General features: G+C 42.2%; 1 protein-coding gene across 3 annotated transcripts in view; it reads right to left on the bottom strand.

Annotated features, from left to right (window-relative positions):
• NAV2 (neuron navigator 2) overlaps positions 1-21,467 on the bottom strand; it is a 288,936-nt gene that overhangs the window by 172,726 nt on the left and 94,743 nt on the right. The window lies entirely within an intron of this gene.

Raw genomic sequence — 21,467 nt, 5'->3', positions numbered from 1 at the left:
ATTAAGAATGTAATCTATGGAAAAAAATAAAAACCCACACCACCGCTATGGTGGTGTAGGAAAGATGTAGGAATTACCTGCTGTTATTCAACACACAGCCTGATTCCCAGTTAAGCAAAAGAATCAAGAATTATAGAACTTGAAGAAACAATGTAGCAGAGATATTAAAATAAAACAGACCAAAAGAATAGAAAAGGAGAAACCAAGTAGAATCTTTAGAGAAGAACAATTACCCACAGAAGTTGCAAAATCCCACCGCAGCGTAGGAGTTATTCCTCTGTTGGCACTTTTAAAGAGTTGCAAACATGATTCAGGCTGGACTTTTAAAAAAAGACTTTTTTGTTTAAGAGTATAATCTGTGTACATAGTTTCACCATAGGCAAGGAAACACACACATAGGTTATCTGAAAGTCAAGGCTACCCCTTGGCGCTCAGGGAGTATTTCCCTAGCCAGACTTTTCTCAGAAAAGCCTCAAAATATTTCCAAACTAGAGCCAGAATTATTCTCAGAAGGGTGGGCTCCATGCTAGAGCTCTCCTAGCCCCCCACAGTGGCCCAGCATCACAGAAAAGAAAACTGCAGCCCGTTCTTCAGACAGCGCTCACAATGATGTAGTCCTACCTCCCAAGGAAGGGTGGCTGTTAGAGAAAGTGGCAGGGAAGGCACATCGCAGCTCGGCCCCGTGCCCATGCCCACCAACGCCCCACACCCAGCATGTACAGCAGACAGATGCCCCTTCTTCCCCAAAGAGCGCATCTGCAAAGTCACAATGACATGACTTACCTAGCAGCTGCCACTTTCTCCTGCAACGATTCCCTAGGAAAATTTCTCCAACCAGAGAGGCTGCCCTTCCAATTGTCACAAGTGTTTTCACTTAAGCTGCTCATGTTTCTAATTAACTTTTGTCATCCACAACTACTCCAGTGCCCAGAAGCCTGGTGGGATTAACGGCTGCTTCTTCTGGGTTTTTTTTTTTTTTTTTTTTTTTGCTTTTTTTTAATACCTATGTTCCGCTGCCTTCTAGCAACAGAGTAAACTGTATATAGAGCGGCTTTTTATGATTTAAAAGTCAACGGCCGCTGAAGCCGAGTGAAGGCTGCCCCTGTGGGGGGCGCGTGCAAGCTACACAGCAGAGGGACTGCCTCCCTTCACTCTCAGCTGCTTGGGAAGCCGCAGCTCCAGGGTGATCCAAAGCAGACCTCCCGAAGTTTTAAAACACATACATCTTCCTGACTTACTGGGGATTTGGTTTGGAGGGGAGGGTGCTGCACAGTCCTCCCTAACAAAACTCACGGGGCGTTGCTGGATCTGTTCCTGGGGAGAGCCAGAGACTGGCGTGGAAACAGGCTCATGGAACCCACCCAAACTGCCGCCCTGTTGGAGGGTTTCCACAGGCTTGACGCTGCCCATTGGGCGCCTCCTGGGCATCAGGAGGCACAGTGCATGGCACATTGTGAAGAAGGGGTTACTGCCCCTATTTTACGAGGAAACTGAGATCTGGGTAGGGCTAATGAGTGACCCTAAATCACAGAGCTAGAAATGGACAGATCTGGGATTTGAACTCGGGTCTCCTGACATAGCGCTCTTAGGGACTACACCATAGCTGCCTCCTTTGATGAAGAATGCATGCAAACATCAGCTACTTAAATGACTAGAGTGCTTTTCAAGCATTGCCTTTTCTGTGAGCTTGTGTACGTTCATGACATCCACAGTGGGACACAAACCAGCCCCGCAATTTGAAAGGAAGCAGCCTATATCACAGAGGATGGCTCTCTGGCTGAAATAATAATGACACTCCGGTCCCGAGTACCACTCCTCTTAGGACAACTACCTTTCCCTTTACCTGGGCTCAGACCTGGGGCAGAAGTAAAGCATTCATTCATACAATATATTCATTCATATCAATATTCACCATTCATTGAGCACCTAATATGTGCCAGACACTCTTCTAGGTACATGGGATACATTAACGACAAAACAAAGATTTCCAAAGAACACCTACAAAACCTAGAAGGACCAGAAGCCACCTAGGCTCCCAAGCCAGGGAGTGGAGAGGGCCATGGGCCTGAGCCACCCTCCCCCGAGGGCCACACCCAGCCAAACAATGACCAGCAGGCCACCACAGGAAGCACCCCAGACTCCCTGAGCCAGGAGAGCGGGGGGCCAAGGGCTTCAGCCACACCCCCCAACATCTGCAACCAGCCCAGTGACAAACACTAAGCCACCACTAGAAGCCCCCTGGTCTCCTGAGCTGGGCTGGTTGGGGGTCAAGAGCTTCAGCCACACACCCCTGATGTCTGCATCCAGCTCAGTAATGACGCAGCCACCACTGGAAGGCCCCTGGTCTCCCCTGCAGGAATGAGGGGGAGGCCACAGTCTCAACCACACACCCCCTCCTTCCTCCTTCTCCCACCCTATTTCCTTCCCCCTTTTCCTCTCCCCGTTCCCCCCAACTGCTCCACAACATCTTAGAATGTAAAAAAAAAAAAAAACAATATTAATAAATAAACTTAAAAAAAAAAAAAAAGATTTCTGCCTTCATGGAATTTACATTCTAGCAAGAAGGAACAGATGATAATTAATTAAATTAATAAATGATATCATCTGTTAGAAAATAAGTGCTAAAGAAAAGGGGGATTTGGGGACAGGTTGCAACACTGTCCTCTCAGGAACTACAAAATCCCGTTCAGAGGTATGCCCTATGCCGCTCTTTCCTGAAGAAGTTTTAAGCATAGTCCCCATGTGTACATGGATCAATATGACCTCCCTGCTTGGAACTCCTATGAAGCTTGCTCAGAAGTGATTTTGACAAGAAACACTCTGACCTACCATTTCTTTTTAGTGGCTGGTTAGTAGTGGGATACTAATCCTTGACCTTGGTGTTACAACACTGCGTTCTAACCAACTGAGCTAACCGGCCAGCGCCCAACATACCATTTCTATGTATTTTTAACACTAACAATCACAGCTAGAAATTAACGAACAAGTAACTAACAACTGAAACAGAAAAAAACAGACACCTGGTTTACCTAACTGAAATATCCAGACTCACTGAAAATGTGTCTCCCCCTTAAAAAGGTTACAGGTGCAGGAAAAGGGCTTACTCAAATGAGGGCAGAGGGTCACTTACACAGTCACTTCTCAGGCTGTACCAGAACAGCTCTCAGGAACTCCTACTTGCCTTTCAAACCCTCGTTCAAATGCTCTTCCTGTCAAGCCATCCAAGATCCTCAGCTGCCTGGTTTGCACCACGTGGTATTTTTCCCTACTGTATGCTTCCCTAGGATCGTGTCTGTACCTCCCACATAAAAGGATGTTGGAGGGCCACTTACTTCATACCACAGTCTGGGAACACAGTGCTGAATAAAATAAAGCTCCTGCCTTCCAGGAGCTCACTATCTAGGGATGGAACAGACCCCAAAACAAACCACAAAAAACAATGTGAAGAGCAGTAGAGGGATGTCCCAGGGACTATGAGAACCAGAGGTGGCCTCTACTAATTCTCCCTGGGGAGTTTGGGAAAGCTCCCTGGAGGAGTTGATCCTTGGTTATCAAATGGAGCTTCTGCTCTGGTGTGCTATTCCACTGGTCTGTGATGTCCTCCAGGGCAGACACTACCCTCTCTGATCCTCTTTGCATCCCAAAGCCTGCTGGAGCAGAGAAATACTCAGTAAGTGATTTCTGAATTGTTGGTTGGTAGTTTTGACATTTGCAAGTCACATTTATGGCAGCAGAGATACAAAATTTGTGAAGAGTCATTAAGGTTTTATTAAAATTATTCAGCCTAAACTCAGGGGGAAAAAAAAAAAACAGATCAAAACTCAGAGCTTCAGAATTTCTACTTGTTATTTAGCCTGGGCTTCCCTGGTTATGGGATCCTGGGACATTTCAAGGCTACTCATTACAGCTATGAAAGGTAGCACACGGATATGCTTCTGAATTTGGTTTCTAGAGCAGAAGTCTTCTGAATAGGGATAGAGGGCACCAGGGCATCAGAGGATCAAGTCATCAATACTTTATGCTCATGTCAAGGCCAAAAGTCCCCTAAACAGTGAAGGGGGCTTCAGGTCATGAGTGGGCTTGTCCAGGGTAACTTTCCGTCCAGGGCTCATCTCTGTCATTCCCAGGGTATCACACTGGTGATCTCAGATCTTGGCTGAGCGGCTGTTTGGAGCCTGTTCCTCTTTGGAAAGAAGCCATCTCTAATGCCAGGGTCCTGTGACTCCCAGCATGAAACCTTCCTTCCCACGCTTCTGAGATAGTGAGATAAATTCAGCAGAGGTGTGGGTGCGCAGGCCAAGCCCCAAGCTTTGTCACCAACTCACAGTGTGATCCTAGACAAGCTGTTTTGCACCTGCGGGCCTCAGTCGCCCCATTTATAAGAAATGAGACGAACCATTTCTCTAGAATACTTTCAACTCTGTGTCTATTCACATCTCAGTGACTCTGAGATGCTTTGTGAGGCTGGGCCATGGCCCATTTTGTCCCATGGAGCCTCCAGAGTGCAGCCCTCACTCACAAAGTTCCATCATCATTCTGTGCTGTAACATACAAGGTGTTTCTTTATCTTCCAATATTTCCCCTCCACAGTTCTCTTAAGTAATGTTTACTAACAGATGGAGAAAACTGGTGGGGCCAAGGTATAGTCGACCTTGACTGAGTCACTTGTGAATTCAGAAATGCTAGTATCCTATGAAAACAAGCCTGGGGGAGAAAGGGTGGGGTGAGTTCTTTAAAATTAAGACCACTTCTCTCCCTAATAACTAACAGTGCTTGTTTCTTTTCTCATGTATGTGAGCAAAGGAAATCTAAGAAGGAGAGAGGAGAAGAGCTTAAGAGAATGTTCTGAACATCGGTATTCCCCAAGCAATGCTATGTGGGCCACTGAAACAGGTGAGATTGTTTTGGGTGGCACCTGGATGAATATTTTCATATTTTAAAAGTTATATATTTATTTTATTGAATATTAGAAAAAGATAACTAGTCCATATGCAAAAAAACAGTTTCATGAATATTAAATGTTGACTTTAAACGAGTTGATTTACGGAAAATACGAAATAAATAAAAACACAAGTGGTTCACAGATTTGACAAAAATCATACAGAAGGTTAGTGAAAGCCTTAAGTTGGAGAAACACTTACATTAGACCAAGACATACTCATTTTATATTAAATCTATCCTTTTGGAAAATGCACCTGAAGAGAAATCACACCAGAAGGCCCAAATGAGGACTAGGTTCAAAACTAATCTGAAATGGCTACGTTCTAGAGCTTTATTTATTTTCATGTATTTGTTTATCACATGATATTTTGCTGAGAATGCCAGATCTGGCAACATGGTCAGGCCTTGTTAAAACTAATGGCTTTAATTTTTTAACCACTAAACATAACAAGAATAATTTATTACATCACAGTCCAATAAACATTCACTTATCCATATGTTATAATGAAAAATATCAAGACATACTCTATTATGTACAATAAACTCTGATATATTCTATTCTCATCTATTCCAAAAAATGCTGATCACAAAGCCCCTCAATAGATTTTATGACCCACTAGTAGGCAGTCTGAACTTCTCAGTTCTAAAAGACCAGATTACAAGGTTCACCCACCACCAACTGACAAACCACCACAAGAAGGAAAAGTCTCATTTGAAACATCGCAGACAGGATGCCTTTGAAGAAAAGAGGGTTTTTTTTTTTTTTTTTGTAGGGTTTAGAGAGAGCATTAATTCTCTGGTGGGAAGGGGAAAGTTTAGTGTTTCTGGCAACCAGCCTTAACCTTCCCAGGCAAGAACCAAAATGCTTTCTAAATGAAAATACTGTCTAAAGCAGATAAATAAGCACTTCTTCCTCTCTCCTTCTGCGAAGGCAAACACTGGCCCCATGTCTCTTCTGTCCCCACATGTCAGTTAGGGAGACGTTGGTGGTCTGGTCCCAATGCCAACTGGCACTCAGGGAGAGTGTCCCAGGCTGGTTGATCCCAGCTCTTGTCACCACTTCTGTGATCTTAAAGCTACCCTGGGGAGGTTTCTGGCCTAAATCCTCTCCAAAATCTTTGGGCAAAAGGCCTGATAATTGGGTCTGGGAAAATGTTTTCAATTTCCTATAATTTGTCAAGGTGTCGATCTTGAGCACTCAAATTTGTTAGAATAATTGAAAACAGTTCTTTGTGTTTTTCTTTTTCTTTTTTTAAATATATGGACTCCAACCATACAGCCTAGGGATAATTTTCAGAGTTGCTCAGGTCACTTTCTTTATAACTCTGTTATCCATCAGCCTGCAGAGGCGCACCTGCACCTGACTTGATTTACTTAGTGGTCTGCAAGATTCTTTGAGCCTGGCTGGAGGAGCCTTCTCAGCACTGTTCTATCTATCAATACGTAATATTAAGGACATGTATTTAAACACAGTGCTCTCTCCAATTAGTTCTTGGAAAGGATCCCTGGAGGTACAGAAAGAAGGAAATAGGGGACATAAAAATGATCAAAGGAATGTGCGTAGGAAAGTGAGAGGGCATGGAGTCATGAGCTTGGGCTTTGGACCCACATGCTCTAAGGATCTTATTGGTCTATACTTCCATAGGCTCCTAGAATGTCCAAGCTAGAATAAAGATGATGATCTACATAATCAGATATCTTTTAAAAGTTGCTTTGTTAGTACAATCCCTATAAAAATCCCAATAACATTTTCTGCAGAAATAGAGAAATTCATCCTAAAATTCACATGGAATATCAAGGGACCCCAAATAGTCCAAACAATCTTGAAAAAGAACAAAGTTGGAGGTCTTACACTTTCTGATTTCAAAACCTGCTATAAAGCTACGGTAATCAAAACAGTGTGGTACTGGCATTAAGACAGACATGGAGACCAATGGACTAGAGAGCCCAAAAATAAACCTTTGCATATGCGGTCAAATGATTTTCAACAAGAGTTCCATGACTATTTAATAGGAAAAGAATGATCTTTCCAACAAATGATTGTGGGAAAATTGAATATTCCTAGGCAAAAAAATGAAGTGGGACTCTTACCTTACACCATATACAAAAATTAACTCAAAATGGATCAAAGACCTAAACGTAAGAGCCAAAACCATAAATCATAGGGCAACAGCTTCCTGACATTGGATTTGGCAATAATTTCTTGAATATGACACCAAAAGGCAACAACAAAAACTAAAAAGATAAGTTGGACTTCATCAAGATGAAACACTTCTGTGCATCAAAGAACACTATCAACAGAGTAAAAAGAAAACCTATGGAATGGAATGAAATATTTACAAATCATATATCTGATAAGAAGCTAATATTCAGAATATGAGTATATAAAGAACACTTACAACTCAACAACAAAAAACAAATGTGATTTAAAAATGGACAAAAGCCTGAACAGATATATCTCAAAATAAGATATACAAATGGGCAGTAAGAAAATGGAAAGATATTCAACATTACTAATCATTAGGTAACAAAAAAAACCAAAATAGATACCACTTCACACCCATTGCGATGGCTATTACTTAATAAGCAAAAAACAAGTGGTTAGTAGTTGCACTTGACAGCTACTTACAAGAATGGCTGATGCACTATTAGGTACCTAGAAATGATTGCTGGAAAAATCAATAAAAAACAAAAACTATCTCCCACATTGGATCCCTCCATATAGCTCAAAATTAAAATCAGGTGTGCCTAACTTGTTCCCTCTTGGCTGATCACATCAGTGATCCTCTCTAAAGCTAAATGAACTTGAATGACTAAAAATCTTGGTGATGTTTTTAATGTTTTTTATTCTATACATAGTGAAAACTTTGCTATGCTGGGTCACTTAAAATGTCACGTACAAATACTCCAGTATCTTGTGATGGTGTGACCAAAAATAAATGTGCAGAATGTAAAAACACATTATCCTAACAGAATGAAGCCTCCGTCCTGCATGAACCACAAATTTCCCAGTTTTCCTCAGTGACTTTTTCACCCCGGAGGAAGTGTTAAGAGGCCCTGGGCAGCTGGAGCAATTACTGTTGTGTTACTTTCTAATATATGACGAGGTAATCCTTTTAATTCAGTGGCTTATTTTGGATAAAACCAAGTGAAACTACAGGTAATGAGGTCATTTGTTTCTCTGCTGGTAGCTGAAAATCAGTAAAAGAAAATAAGAAGTACCGTTTTCCCAAGTAGTTTTCACTACACTTTCTCCAAACAGTTTTATAAGGTATGTTTTCAAATCCCACTTAATGTTATAAAAAACTGGTAAAAGTTAACTTGCTAGAAATATTAGTATGAAGTTGGGCTTACGTTTGACCTGGTGACACCACCTTAAAAACAGAATAAATTCTTAAAACCTCTCTCTCTCTCTCTCTCTCTCTCTCTCTCTCTCTCACACACACACACACACACACACACACACACACACACTCACTCACTCTCTCTCTCTCTCTCTCTCTCTCTCTCTCTCCCCCCCTATTTCAAAGGTGTCCTACACAAATTTTTTAAATCCTCCTACTCAGCTGGATAAGGAAACAAATTGTTTGACTGCTGGCATTTGAAGGAGGATATCTTTAAAAAATAAAAAGTGTTTCTATTCTTTATCTTTCATTTCTTGAAGCCATATCACTCTCAGAACACATCCTTACTCTCTCTTGAACTTATTTGTTCAAAAGCTCCAGGAGAAAACTTGCTTTAATCAGTCAAGCCATTTTTCTATCCTGTACCATATATGGCTATGAGAAAGAACAAAATTGGCTGTAGAAAACCTTCTCCCTTTTTTTTAAGGGTGTAAGAAATTTCACAGAGAGATTATAAACACTTTATAGGGGGCAAATCCCACTTTTTCAGGAGGTCACTGTCCACAACCAACAGCTTTTTGGCAGGGTGAGATGGCTGTACACTATTGTAAGTACATCCCTCTAAGATATAGTTAGTTAAGGAATTCTGTAGTCCCCCTTCTCTTGGATACTAACCCAATCTTCCTGCTTTCTTTTGGGCAAAGAACGGGCACCCCCAAATAGGAGCCTCCAATCCAGTGTTAAACCAAAATGCCTTCCACTGACTAATACAAATAGGCAGTAAAGGGCCCCATGGTCAGATAAGTTTGGAAAATGGAGGGCTAAGTAGTAGTCAAATAGCTTCCTTGTTTACAGGACCTCTCAGAGCCTTTGATATGCTTACTTGCACTAGCAATATCCAAAAGGATAATAGGATGGTGTGATTCCTAAATGTATTTTCACCACAGAACTGATTTCATGAATAGCTTGAGGAAAAAGCCTGAGATGCATTTTGGTAAACACTGTCCTAACGAAGGTGACAGAAAATGGGTGCACAACCTAAATCAGAAAAGATAGCTGTCCACCAGGTAACAGTCACTAACCAGAACAGTTAGGAAGGGAGATGGAAGAGGATGCACCTTATTTCCCCTGTGAAGTTATAATCTTGTACAGTGTGGAATTCCTTCAGGATACGCATCTTAAGCATTTGACAGCCTTAATGTACACCTGCTTGGTTTTATTTCAAAAGGATTAGATAAGGCTCTACACAAAAGCCAAAAATCTATGTGAAACAGGAAGTAGGAGTTATGGCCAGGCAGCAATATGCCTAAAAATATTTCTATCAACAGTTAGGCTCACTGTGACTCACCACTGGGACATGGCCACCATGAAAACCAATGGGATCCTGGGCTTTATTAATACAAGAGTGACATTCAGAACAAGGAAGGTGAGGATCTTGCCCTGCTACACACATACCACAACACAGCTAGAACAGTGAAATCTCAGAATTTTGGACCTGGAAAGGCTTGTTAGAGACTAGCTACTTTAAGTCATTCCTTTCCCAAAAGGGGAAACAGAGCCTTGGGCAGGCACTGACTACTCCAAAGTCTTGCATTCAGTAAACAATACAGCTGTGACTGCACTTGGGACTCTAGAGTTTGTTCAGTAACGCAGCTTCTTAAGCCCTTCCCCAGTCCTACCAAACTGGAATCTCTGGGGATGTGCCAAGAAGCCAGAGTTTTAAATAGCTTCCCAGGTGACTGTAATATATACTGAAGTTCAAAAACCAGGTGTTAGAGAGTCAAGTCTTACAACACCACATTGAGAAGCTGCAGTTTGCCCAGGATAAGGACTAGAAGAAGGATGACCCTAAACCACCCTCAATGAGGAGTGGCAGAAATGACTTAGCAGAAGGCAAAGGTGGAAGAACCCTCATTAACAAGCTCATTAACAAAGTGGCTTCTCCTTCCTTTTAGTTTTTCTGACACTGAGCCAAAAAAAAAAAAAAAAAAGTTAAAGCAACCCTACCAGAGCAGGCCCATGACTAAGGACTTCTCTGAACAAGACTATATGACAGTGAGAGGCCAAGGACCCATTACAGCATAGGGGGATGGGAGTGGGGGTCCTGGGTTTCCATGGAGAGACCTTAGGGACAGCTGAGGAGAGGTGAGGTTGGGGAGTACTTACGGCAATTGTGGAAAGGGGGAGTGAGCCCACCTGTTTTTATATGTTCTCTCCTCTTCCAACAGAGCAGTTCTGTTTGCATGTAAGATTTTATTTGACAAAAAGTCTCCATGGCAAAAAATATATATCAATACCAATATTAACATTATACATTAAGAGAATAACAGCCAACATTTACAGAGCATGATGCACTCTCTGCCGGACACTGGGCTACGTAAGCATTTTTATTGTACTGACTTTTTTCATTTGCACTGTAAATCCAATGTGGTAGGTAATAACTATCCCATTTTATCAATGAGAACACTGAGGTGCAGGGCTTTAGTGAATTACCCAAGATCAAATAGATTAGAGCTGGGCAACATTACTTAAAAGTCTATACACTTAAGCTGCACTTCTAGTCTACTCTGACAATAAACTGGACACTCAAAATATGTGCTTTTCTCTTCGTACAAGATATAGTATTTTCATCCAGTCTTCTGTCAACAGCTTTTGGAGACTCTACAGCAAAGTTTGCTGACCTTTCCCTGTGGAAAAAGAATTTTTCCCTCCAGGAGGTTCTTTTTAGAAATGGGAATGTCAAATAGTTTAGCAATAATTTAAGTATGGTTTTTGTTCTTCAAAATTTAGGATGCTGGCAAAATGTGATCTTCTACTGTTATTTTTTCTGTCAATCAAAATCAGAAGCCAACCAAAGAACTAGCTTATTGTGTTTCTCTGGGGGAATCAATGCAGAAACTGAGAGCTGAATTGGACTATTATTCACCATCTATGATTGTATTATGCCAAATGTGCAGGAACAGAAGGAAAAAAGCAGTCATTTATCCTGATTCTGCCAAGTATGCAGACACTTGGTATCAGATAGATCAAATGATTTCAGGGCGTCGTGGAGGTTACTGATCCACACAGAGCCCTACCAGACTTCTGAGCCTTTTCACCTGACAGTTGTCTCCTTAATGGAAAAACAGAATTCTTCTAAGAAAAAAAATGAAATACATTAAGGTGGAAAGTACCCCTAGAGACTGCTTACCAGCTTTATTCACCCAAATCAGGAAACAATTTCCTCCAGGTGTCTGTTTTGTTTTATGCAGCTGGCCTGGCTGTGACAATTTGGCGGTAGACTGAATTTTTGTAAACGGAGCACTCACTTAGATGAACCCTAGTAACTCTCTATAAGGCTAAGATATCTTTTAAAAGTCAGGTAATCGTGATGAGGTAGAAAGAATGCCAAGGTAATTGTCTTACTCTGCTCTATACTCAGATCACCCTCAGAATTATGCAATCATAGAACTTTGTGAGTGGGTTCAAGTTCAACTTAACAGCTTAGTAATCTTAAGCCTAGCTAAGATCCAGTTTATTCTTAAGTAAAAATAAAACTAACACCAATAACTACCATTTACTGAGTGCCAATCATGTGCCAGACAATGCACTAAGTGCTTTAAATAATTTGATTTAACAAATCCATTTAATTAATGATTTCATTGATTCACACATATATCTTATGAAATGGATTGACTGCAGCTCAGATGTTAGCAACTTGCCCCAGGTGATGGCAAGTAAGTGGCAGAGTAAGAACTTGAACACTAAAGCCCACACTCTTCTTAATCAATGGACTCCATTAAATGGAGATGGTGACCAAAGCTTGCTTCCTTCCTGATGGGAGCGAAGGGGCAATGATGTGAAAGCACACTGCAAACTGCAAAAAGCCCTGCACATAGATTAATTTTCATTCCCCCCTACAAATATTGGGCTTTCTTAAGTGAGGTACAGCTTTGACAAATTTTGTTGGCACTGCTGTCTTTCTAAGTAGAGTGAGAAGAGGAGGCCCCCCCAAAAAATCCCCTCTGACCCAACCCTATAAAGAAAGAGAGAACTACTCTTCCAGCACCACAGTGAATTCAAAAGTACCCGGGTTTTGTAAGTAGCTCCCACGGCCCCACCCAAGCAACTGCAGATGGCTGGCAAGCTCCCCCTTGTTCCTGCTCTGAGCCAGGGCCCCGCGCAGGGCAGGCTTTGGCCCGCGTGCCTCGTCCACCTCACCAGGCTCGCTGGAGGCAGCCCAGTGAACACACAGCTCTCACTGTCTGGAGGGATGACTCAGTCACTCCTGGCAACATCTGCTCTGTTTCTCTATAACTCAAAAGGCTCTTCACATGAGTGATGGTGAACAAGGACTCAAGGACCTTCTCACCCATATGTGGGGCTACGAGATATAATGTGGAAACCAGGCTCACTCGCAAACCAGCTTGGAGCTTTTAATTCAAACCTACACATGCCTAAGCTTATTAAATGTTGTTCCAGAGGACCTTTGTCATCCTGAATAATGAATTCTGGACGTATGGTAACCAGGGATATGATTGGGGCTCAAAGTTATTTAGCTACGATTCTCCTTGGAATCCTAAAACAACTATAACATTTATTGTTTTCTCCTCCATCCATCCCATCCCATGTCTCCAACAGTTTTTTTTTTTTTTTTTTTTTTTTTTTTTGTGACTGGTAAGGGGATGGCAACCCTTGGCTTGGTGTTGCCCACACCGCGCTCAGCCAGTGAGCGCACCGGCCATCCCTATATAGGATCCGAACCTGCGGCCTCAGCGCTCCCAGCGCCGCACTCTCCCGAGTGAGCCACGGGTCCGGCCCCCAGTTTTTCTTTCTTGCCACTCCTGTTCCAGGTACTTTCCCACGTGCCAGGGATACAGCAATGAATGTACAGTCTTTGCCTTCAAGGGGTTCAAAGTCTTGCGGAAAAGACAGACCATAAAGCAGAAGGAACAACAAAGTGTGAAGCTGCTGCGACAGGGGTGTGTTCGTGGAACTGTGGACCAAAAAAGGAGCTACCCAATTCAACGTGGAAGTCGTTCAAGCCATTTTTTTTTTTTGTCCCTGCATGGAACTTCTAGAACTGAATTCTTTACAAAGTAGTTAAAAGAAAACAGACTGTCCAGGCACCCATGCCTAGTGATTAAAAGCAAACTCTGGAGGACAAAATATAGATTCTGTACTTGATCAGGGTAAAATCTGATCAGCCAAATGCATTCACAATACTAATCACAACCAGGAATTCCAGGGGCATATCCATTCCATCCAAGCATAATGAAAAATGGGACATATAACTCAATCAGAATGTTATTCTTCTCTGCTCACCCAGTATGCACATACTCTTCATTCAGTTGCATGGGATGAATTTATTTCCACAATGAAGAACCCTTAGGAGTCACCCCCCAGTCAAAGCTGGAAATAACAGGAGTACAGACTTCACTCTTTCATTTTGTACCAAATTTGGCTGACAAGCCAGAAGCAAAGTTGATGGCTTCAAATAATATCAAACTTTCGATGTAGTCACTCCCAGCTGTCAATCCAGATACCACTAGTTTGAGGCAAATGGCTAAACTTTCTTGATCAAGAGTCACATTTTATAGTAAAGATGTGAATGAGTAACAGAGATCCAAATGCAACTTTATCCTTCCAATTTGGGAATTAAAGGAGGAGATGAAGGCAGGAAAACACAACTAACATTAGCCCTACACTGACTTGGGACTGAGCTTGGTGGTCCAGTTTCTCTTCCTGAGGAAGACATTATCAAGGCTATTTTATGGAGCAGTAAATTCAGGCTCCCTGTGGGTCATGGCCTACCTTATCCCTTTCTGATTTCCCCATCCTCCACTCTTTATAGGTCTTAGCCCTTCATACTCACCATTGGCCCACTACAGACTTAGCTCACTCTTGTGGAACAGAGGTCAGTGAATCAGGGCCTCAAGGCCTAATCCAATCCAAAACCCATTTTTGTAAATAAGGTTTCAGTGGAACACAGCCATGCTCATTCATTTATATATTCTCTATAGCTGCTTTCTCACTACAATGGTAGTACGGAGTAGCTGCAACAGAGACCCTATGGCTCCCAAAGCCCACGATATTTACTATCAGGCTCTTTAAGAGAAAGTTTGCCAAACCTTGTCTAGAATATTAGTTCTTGAGGCTAGAGGTCCTGTTTCATTCAACTTTTTATCTCCAGTACCTGATACAGAATAGATGTTGCTTAATTAAGTGGCTGAATGCATGCATAAGGACTAGATCTATATCATTTGATCAGTGGTTAGATAGAGATCATTAACACAGTGGTTACTGAAAAGATACTAATTAGAAACGCTTTAAACACCTGAAAAGAAGTGTTCTGGTTAGTGGTATTTTCTGTTTAAGCCAGTTGACGACAACAACAGAAACTGTGTTTTGTGTTTTAATGCACACAGATTTGGTTTTTTCTCAAAAGCATGTTATTCCCTTTCTTTCCTTTGTAAACTTGAGTCTAATTGAAAACTCTGTGTGATGCTTTCTCAAGCTGCATTGCTGAACATTAGTATCCTTTACTGAAAATCACAGAAACAGCTTTGGAAGTAATTTGGAAGTAAGATAACTAGTTTTCCAGTTAAATGCTGAATATGATTGTTTTTTGACACATACACTGAAAATAGCAGCTTATTTCCCTATCGTTTGCTCCTTATGATTTAAATTGTTAATAACAGCTCAATAATTTATTAAACATATACTCATATTGCATATTTCTATACTGTATAAAAAGCATTATGCCAAGTGCTTTACTTTCATTGTCCAATTTACTCCTCACAATAACTCTATGATGTAGATAGTACTACACCCCTATTTACAGATGGGAAAATGGAGGCTTGGAGATATTAAGTAGCGTGGCCAACGTCAGATGACAGGTACACATCATCTGTCTAGCTCCAGTGTCTGAGCTGTAAATAATCACCTTGCTTATCCTATATTCATTCTACCAACCAATATTAAACATTAAAGCAGTTAACAAATACTTTGATATTAAAGTCTCTGTATACCAAGTTCTGTAACGGCACTGAAGAAAGAAGAGAATGAGGCTCAGTTCCTGATCTGCAGGTGCTCATTGCTCATGAAGGTCAGAGAAGATAAACACAGGGTATGATGAGGACAACTGGACACTAGGTGCAGGCTGTCACGGGACTCAAAGGGTATCTCAAATTCAGTTTGCAGAGGTCTGGGAAGGGTTTCTGGAGGAAACAAAATCTAACCTGAAACAAAAGATGAGTTAGAAACTTGGTGGCAAGAAGAATGAGAGCAGTGGAGAGCATTCCAAGTGGAGAACAGCACTGACAGAGGTTGGATATAAGAGTGAAAGGCCCTTGCATGAAACCACAAGCTACTCAATACCGCAGGAGCTGCAAATGAGAAGATAGGGAAGAACAAAACGTGAGCCTGTTCACAGGGCCCTACAGCCCACGGGCCCTGGTGGTGAGTCTCCTCCTGATGGTCAGAGAGAGGAGACACGGGGATGGCAGAGAGAGAACAAACAGTGATGAAGCACTCCAAGTTCCAAGTTATGGAAGTTCATTTGACGGTAACTTCCCCTTAACACAAGTCATCTTCCCCTTTACGAATATCAGACAACCTCTGAAGGGATTCCTCCCCAACGCCCCACCAAAAACTAAGCCCCTGGTGGACTCTATGATCAATTTAGTTCCTTAAAACCATAGTGGCTGAGATAAAGTCAGCCAAATGAATGCACTGGATTACTGCAGCAAAGCCATGCGCCAACTTCGAATTTAAATGAATTATTAGTGGGAGGTGGCCAGCTACAAAACTTTGGAAATGGAGGTAAGAAAACAATCTGATTTTATCAGCTGGTACAGGGATAAGAAAGGCATAGAAATGGTCATCATCTATCAGGTAACGATCATGTGATCAAAGCACATAGAGCTAAGAGGCAGCCTTAAGGTCAGCCAGTTTGAAGGAGGAGCCTGAGACCCAGAGAGCATGGTTACTGCTCAAGGTCACTCTTCAAATTGGTAGCAGGTCTGGAACAGGAGCTGGGGCTGCCTCCCTCCTCCCTCTCTGTGCCTCTGAGTCTCATCCTCTCAGGAAAAGGCACAGCATGAACTAGGCTTTCCCCTGGGCAGGGACACACTCAGGCAGCTGTGGCTTAGTTTTCACATTTCACTACTTAACGATATGTAAATTCCTGCCTCTCTCTGTGCAAGCTTTCTCAGGAGGAGTGCTCTGCTAGGGATAGGTGTGAGCTTAAGAAAGTCAGCCAGAGATCCAGATGACAGGGGTGGCCAGCAGCAGAGGAATGGGCAAACTTCCACAAGGGTATGTCCAAGGATGTGGGTGGAAGCAGTGGGCTGATGGGATATTCCTGACTTGGAAAGGACCCCCTACACCCATGGTAATCAGTAGGAAATAGGAGGGGCTGAAGAGGGAGGTCCTTTTATGTTCTTAATAAAGCTCCAAACACAAAAATACAAAACGTACCAGGCAATGCTTCCCTTTCATTGAAAATAAGATCAAATTAGGCATCTTAAATGTTTTTCAAATGATTTCTGGCCTGGTTATGTTACACAAAACAGGGCAGAGTGATTCAAACCTCTTGTCAATACAAAGTAAAGGAAAAAAAAATGCCAGCTATTCTGCAGCTGTCCAGCCAGAATCCTGGAGGAGCTGCTTTCATGACAACTCTGGTACACAGAAATAAGCCAAACTTCCAGAGTAGGAGTTAAACCAAATAAACCTGAAGGATATCAGTTTAGGAGGAGAGTCTTAAAATAGCAGCCAGAAATGCATGGGTTCCCTTGAACAACTCAGATTACATGCCCTATCCCTGCCTTTAGTAAAACTATGTACTAAAAGTTTGTTTAATCTGATTTCTTTCTGAATTGCCAGTAAGTTTTCAGCTCCTGGAAAAAAGTCTGTAAGCAAACATGCTGCATGAGCAAAATGCACAAGGGGATGTTCTTCGGTGGGGCTGGCAGAGTATGAGGTATAAGGCACAGTCTGGGTGCCTAGGAAATTTATACCAGTGTTAGAAACATGCCCACAAGTACATGGGTGAGGGTTTCCAGTTAAACTAATGGACGGTCTTCATGACAATGGACATTTGAAATGGACTCGGAAGGATGCATTCATTCATTTAATGAATGTCTATTCTGTGCTAGGTAATGGGGACACAACGATCAGCAGTGACCAGTCTCATGGGAGTGTATAAGGGGAGTCAAGCATTCTAAAATATTACATCTAAACAATTTTTTTCTCTTTCATTTATTTAACATTTTAGTAACCAGCAGCACAGACATTAAAGTCCAAATGTGTTTAAGTGGAATGTAAACATTTACTTAAAGCTGTGGGTGTTTGAAAACAGATCAGCCTTTTTCAAGAGATACAGAAACATACAAGAATCACTTTTTTTTTTTTTTTGGCACATATTTTGCAAATGAAGAGGCAAAAATGTCCTAGAGTCCAGATGTAAATTCCATTTCCATTTTTTCTATTTCAAAAACATCAGCCTTAGCTCATCTTGCTCTTGACAGTTCACTAATGTTTACTTAATGGGATAAAGTTGAAGAACTACTACCAAACATAGACATTTTGCTTAAAAACTAGAATGCAAGCACCAAAAGAAATTATTCATAAAGATCCAACCTAGTGGGAATTCAAAGATAAAATTCCCACAATCCATTATCTTTGCCAGTTAGAATCATTACAGTGGCTATGGAAGTTATCACTTCTGCTCACAGAAGTAGAGAGCTGCCTTTTGCTAACAGATGTTGAAACTTACTGGGCTTTAGCTGGCCCAGGACTTCATCACCACAGAGTTCTGCCAGGCTCCTTGTGTCCACAAATAAGCCTGTCACTGGATCAAAATGTGCTCTCCCTTTTGCTGTAGGCCTACAGTTAGCCAAGCTCCTTGGGCAGAACTCTGAGAGTCTTTCCACTCCTACTGCAGCTCTGCCCCCTGAGCTATGAAAACTTCACAGCACTATGAAGTTGATTTCTGTCCAGACTGGCCTGTGTGGGCACACTAGGTCATCCACTATCCAAGGTCAATACGGAATTGGCCAAGTGTTCTCAGAGTTAAGTGATGGAACAGGAGATGCAGAAAACCTGGGTTCTGATCCCATCTAAGCATCTCAATTCTTTCAACGAGGATTTATTGAACATGACAGGCACGCTCTTCACCCGCATAGAAGGCAGAGTCTAGCACCAATTTGCTGGATAAGATTGAGAAAGTCATTTTGCCTGCAGACACATACACGCGCTTGACTTTCATTTCCTGATCATGCCATCCCCCCATCACTGCCTAGTCTTTGGAGACGCCATTTCCACTATCTAGAACACTTGCCGTCTTCTACATAGTGTACCCTTCAGCTCACACCTCACCTCTTTCAGGATGCCTTCTTGACTCCTCCAAGATTAGACTGGATGCTCCTTCCACAGCATCCCATAGACACTTATTACAGGACAACACAAGCGTCCATCTCCCCCACTAAACTGTAAGATCTATGGAGCAGTGCCTGCACCCTGCTGGGTGTTATATGTCCTATCCTCCTGTTCTAAGCACAGTGTCCGGCACACACTGGGATCTCAGGGACCACACAGCCAAGAGTTGACCACATCTGACCAAGGAAATCAAAACAAACAAAAAAAATGTGCTGGTAAAATGATGAAACTATGAAAACCAATGAGATGGGGATTAAGTGTTATCTTACTTACAATCATGTGGTGGAAGAAGTGATCGTCATCAATCACAAACATGAATGCAAATTACAGTGATCTTTTTCCCATTGTGTTTTGTTTTCTAACACGTCGATATATCAGAAAACAAACTCCTACAGCGCCTCTGGTTTGCAGCAACACTATATAGTTCCTAGAGTCCACATTCTTCCTTTAAGCCCCCATCCCACATGAACTCCACTCCTCTCCGCCAGTCCAAGCTACCTACCACTTTCCTCTGAATTTCCATGACACCTGGCATTTGCTGGTTTTGTTCACAGCCACGTCTCCAGCAATTTGTACAGAACCTGACACAAAAGGGGCTCAGTGATGAATACTTTTAGTCAAAACTAGTTTGTATGACAGTTAGGTGGTTAAAAGCAAAATACCAGCTTTATAATCATAGAGATCCTAGTCCAAATCTTAACTCTGGCCCTTGCCAGCTGCACATAGGCAAGTTATTTAACCCCTCAGAGCCTCAGTCTCTTTATCTGTAAAATGGAGATGATACTATTGCTATTTCCTAGTAGTGATGTGAGAGATTAAATGAGACTGTATGCAAAGTGCCTAAAATACTTCCAGGCACATAAGAATAACTCAGTCATACAGTAACGGGCAGCTACCACTACCATTATCTTCCTGGTTATCATTACAATGTCCCTTTTTGCCCATAGCCCACTACCTCACCTACATTATAAGCAGACACTAAAGTTACTTATAAGGCAAGCATTTATAACATCTGCTGTTGACACAGAGCTAAAGCTTTATCATAGTGATGAGGAGGAGGAGGAAGAGGGGGTGGCAACTATTACTTCCTCTGATGTCATTAATTTGCAACCCTCTAGCAGGCCTTAGTTTTCAAAAAGACCATCTGAGAAGTGGAGAAGACAACTAGCTCAAGCTTCTTCCTGAAGAAATGTGCCTTCCAGAGAGATTTCACAGGACCCTCTGACCACAAACCATGAAAAAACATGTGATGTTTTGCAGCCAGGAATCTCCTCTCTATCTCCCCAAGCCCCCACCCTTCCACCAGGAATCTGCTTGCTGAGGGTATGGAAAGCTGTTTCTTTGTATTAGATCAATTGATAACTCAAAGTTACAATCTGTTTTTATCTGGATCAAAGGCAAAAAGATAAATGTCTCAGCCATTACTTAAAATGCCTAGGCCAGCACCAAAGGCTCTCTGTGCTGTGGTTCCACAGGGAATGGACACAGCAGGGCCGTTGGTTACCTGCCTCAATGCTCCATTTGCCACCTGGGATTCTCCTGGAATGGGGCAGCTTCTAGAACTGGGCTCCCAGAAGGAGGGGGAGCATTTCCTATCCCAGGGTCCATCCCATCTGAACTGGATTAAAGTTAAATAGATACAGGGAAAGAAGAACCAGAAATTCTCTTCTTTACTCTCCTTGAGGCAGAAGCAATACCCTCTTTTTATTGAGGGGAAACTGAGGCTGGGGAAGGGAGGCACTTGACCACTAACACTGTTAGGTAGAAGGACTGGGGTCAGAACATCTGTATGAATATGGCATGCACAGAAGCCACTTTTAAAAACACTTTGAGATATAATTCACACACCATAAGATTCATCCACTTAAAGTTTATGAGCCAATGGTTTTTAGTACACTCGTGAGGTTGTGCAACTGTCACCAAAATCTAATTTAAAAACATTTTTATCAGACCAAAAAGAAACTCCTAAGCCACTTGCAGTCACTCCCCTCCCACCCCCAGTCCTGGCAACCAGTAATCTACTTTCTGTCTCTATGGATTTTGCCTACTGTGAACATTTCATATAAACGGAATCCTACAAAATTTGGTCTTCTCTGACTAGAAAGCCAATTTTTAATGATAGACTTTAGTGGCAGACTTTCCAACTGCTCATTGAACTATTATCCAGAAGATGTGCTGTCAAATACTGTAGCCACATGTGGCCATTTAAATTAATTAAAATTTAATACATTAAAAATTCAGTTCTTCATACCCACTAATCACATTTCAAATGCTTAATAGCTGCATATAGTTAGTGGCTACCACATTAGACAGCACAGATACAGAATATTTCCATCAGTGCAGAAAGTTCTGTTGGATAGTGCTGACCCTGAGGATCAGAGGCATTTATTTCTTGATTAAGTACAGACAAGCTCTCTGTGAAATGTCTACTCCTCCTGGTGTAGGGAAGATACCTATAGCAGATGGAAAGTGAGGGGGGTGAGGATGAGGAAGAGTTCAAGGAAGGAGGAGGGAAGAGAGCCAAACCCTCCTCCCCCACCTCGGTGTTACTCCCAGTGCCCAGAGAGCTCCCCCCAGCCCACCCCAGACCGCAAAAGCTCTCCGCTTAGTTAAGCTCACCCAAAAGGCAGATATACCAAAGGCCTTGGAAAGACTTCAAGGGACCCAGCCTCTACCTTAGCTGTTTGATGATTTCAGAAGTGTTTCACGCCAGAAGGTGATCTGAGGGGCTCCTTAATGAGACTGAACAGTTCTGATCAC

This window comes from Cynocephalus volans, chromosome 4, assembly GCF_027409185.1.
Source record: "Cynocephalus volans isolate mCynVol1 chromosome 4, mCynVol1.pri, whole genome shotgun sequence".
In the NCBI taxonomy this organism is placed as follows: domain Eukaryota; kingdom Metazoa; phylum Chordata; class Mammalia; order Dermoptera; family Cynocephalidae; genus Cynocephalus; species Cynocephalus volans.
This window is presented reverse-complemented; position numbering and strand designations above follow the sequence as displayed.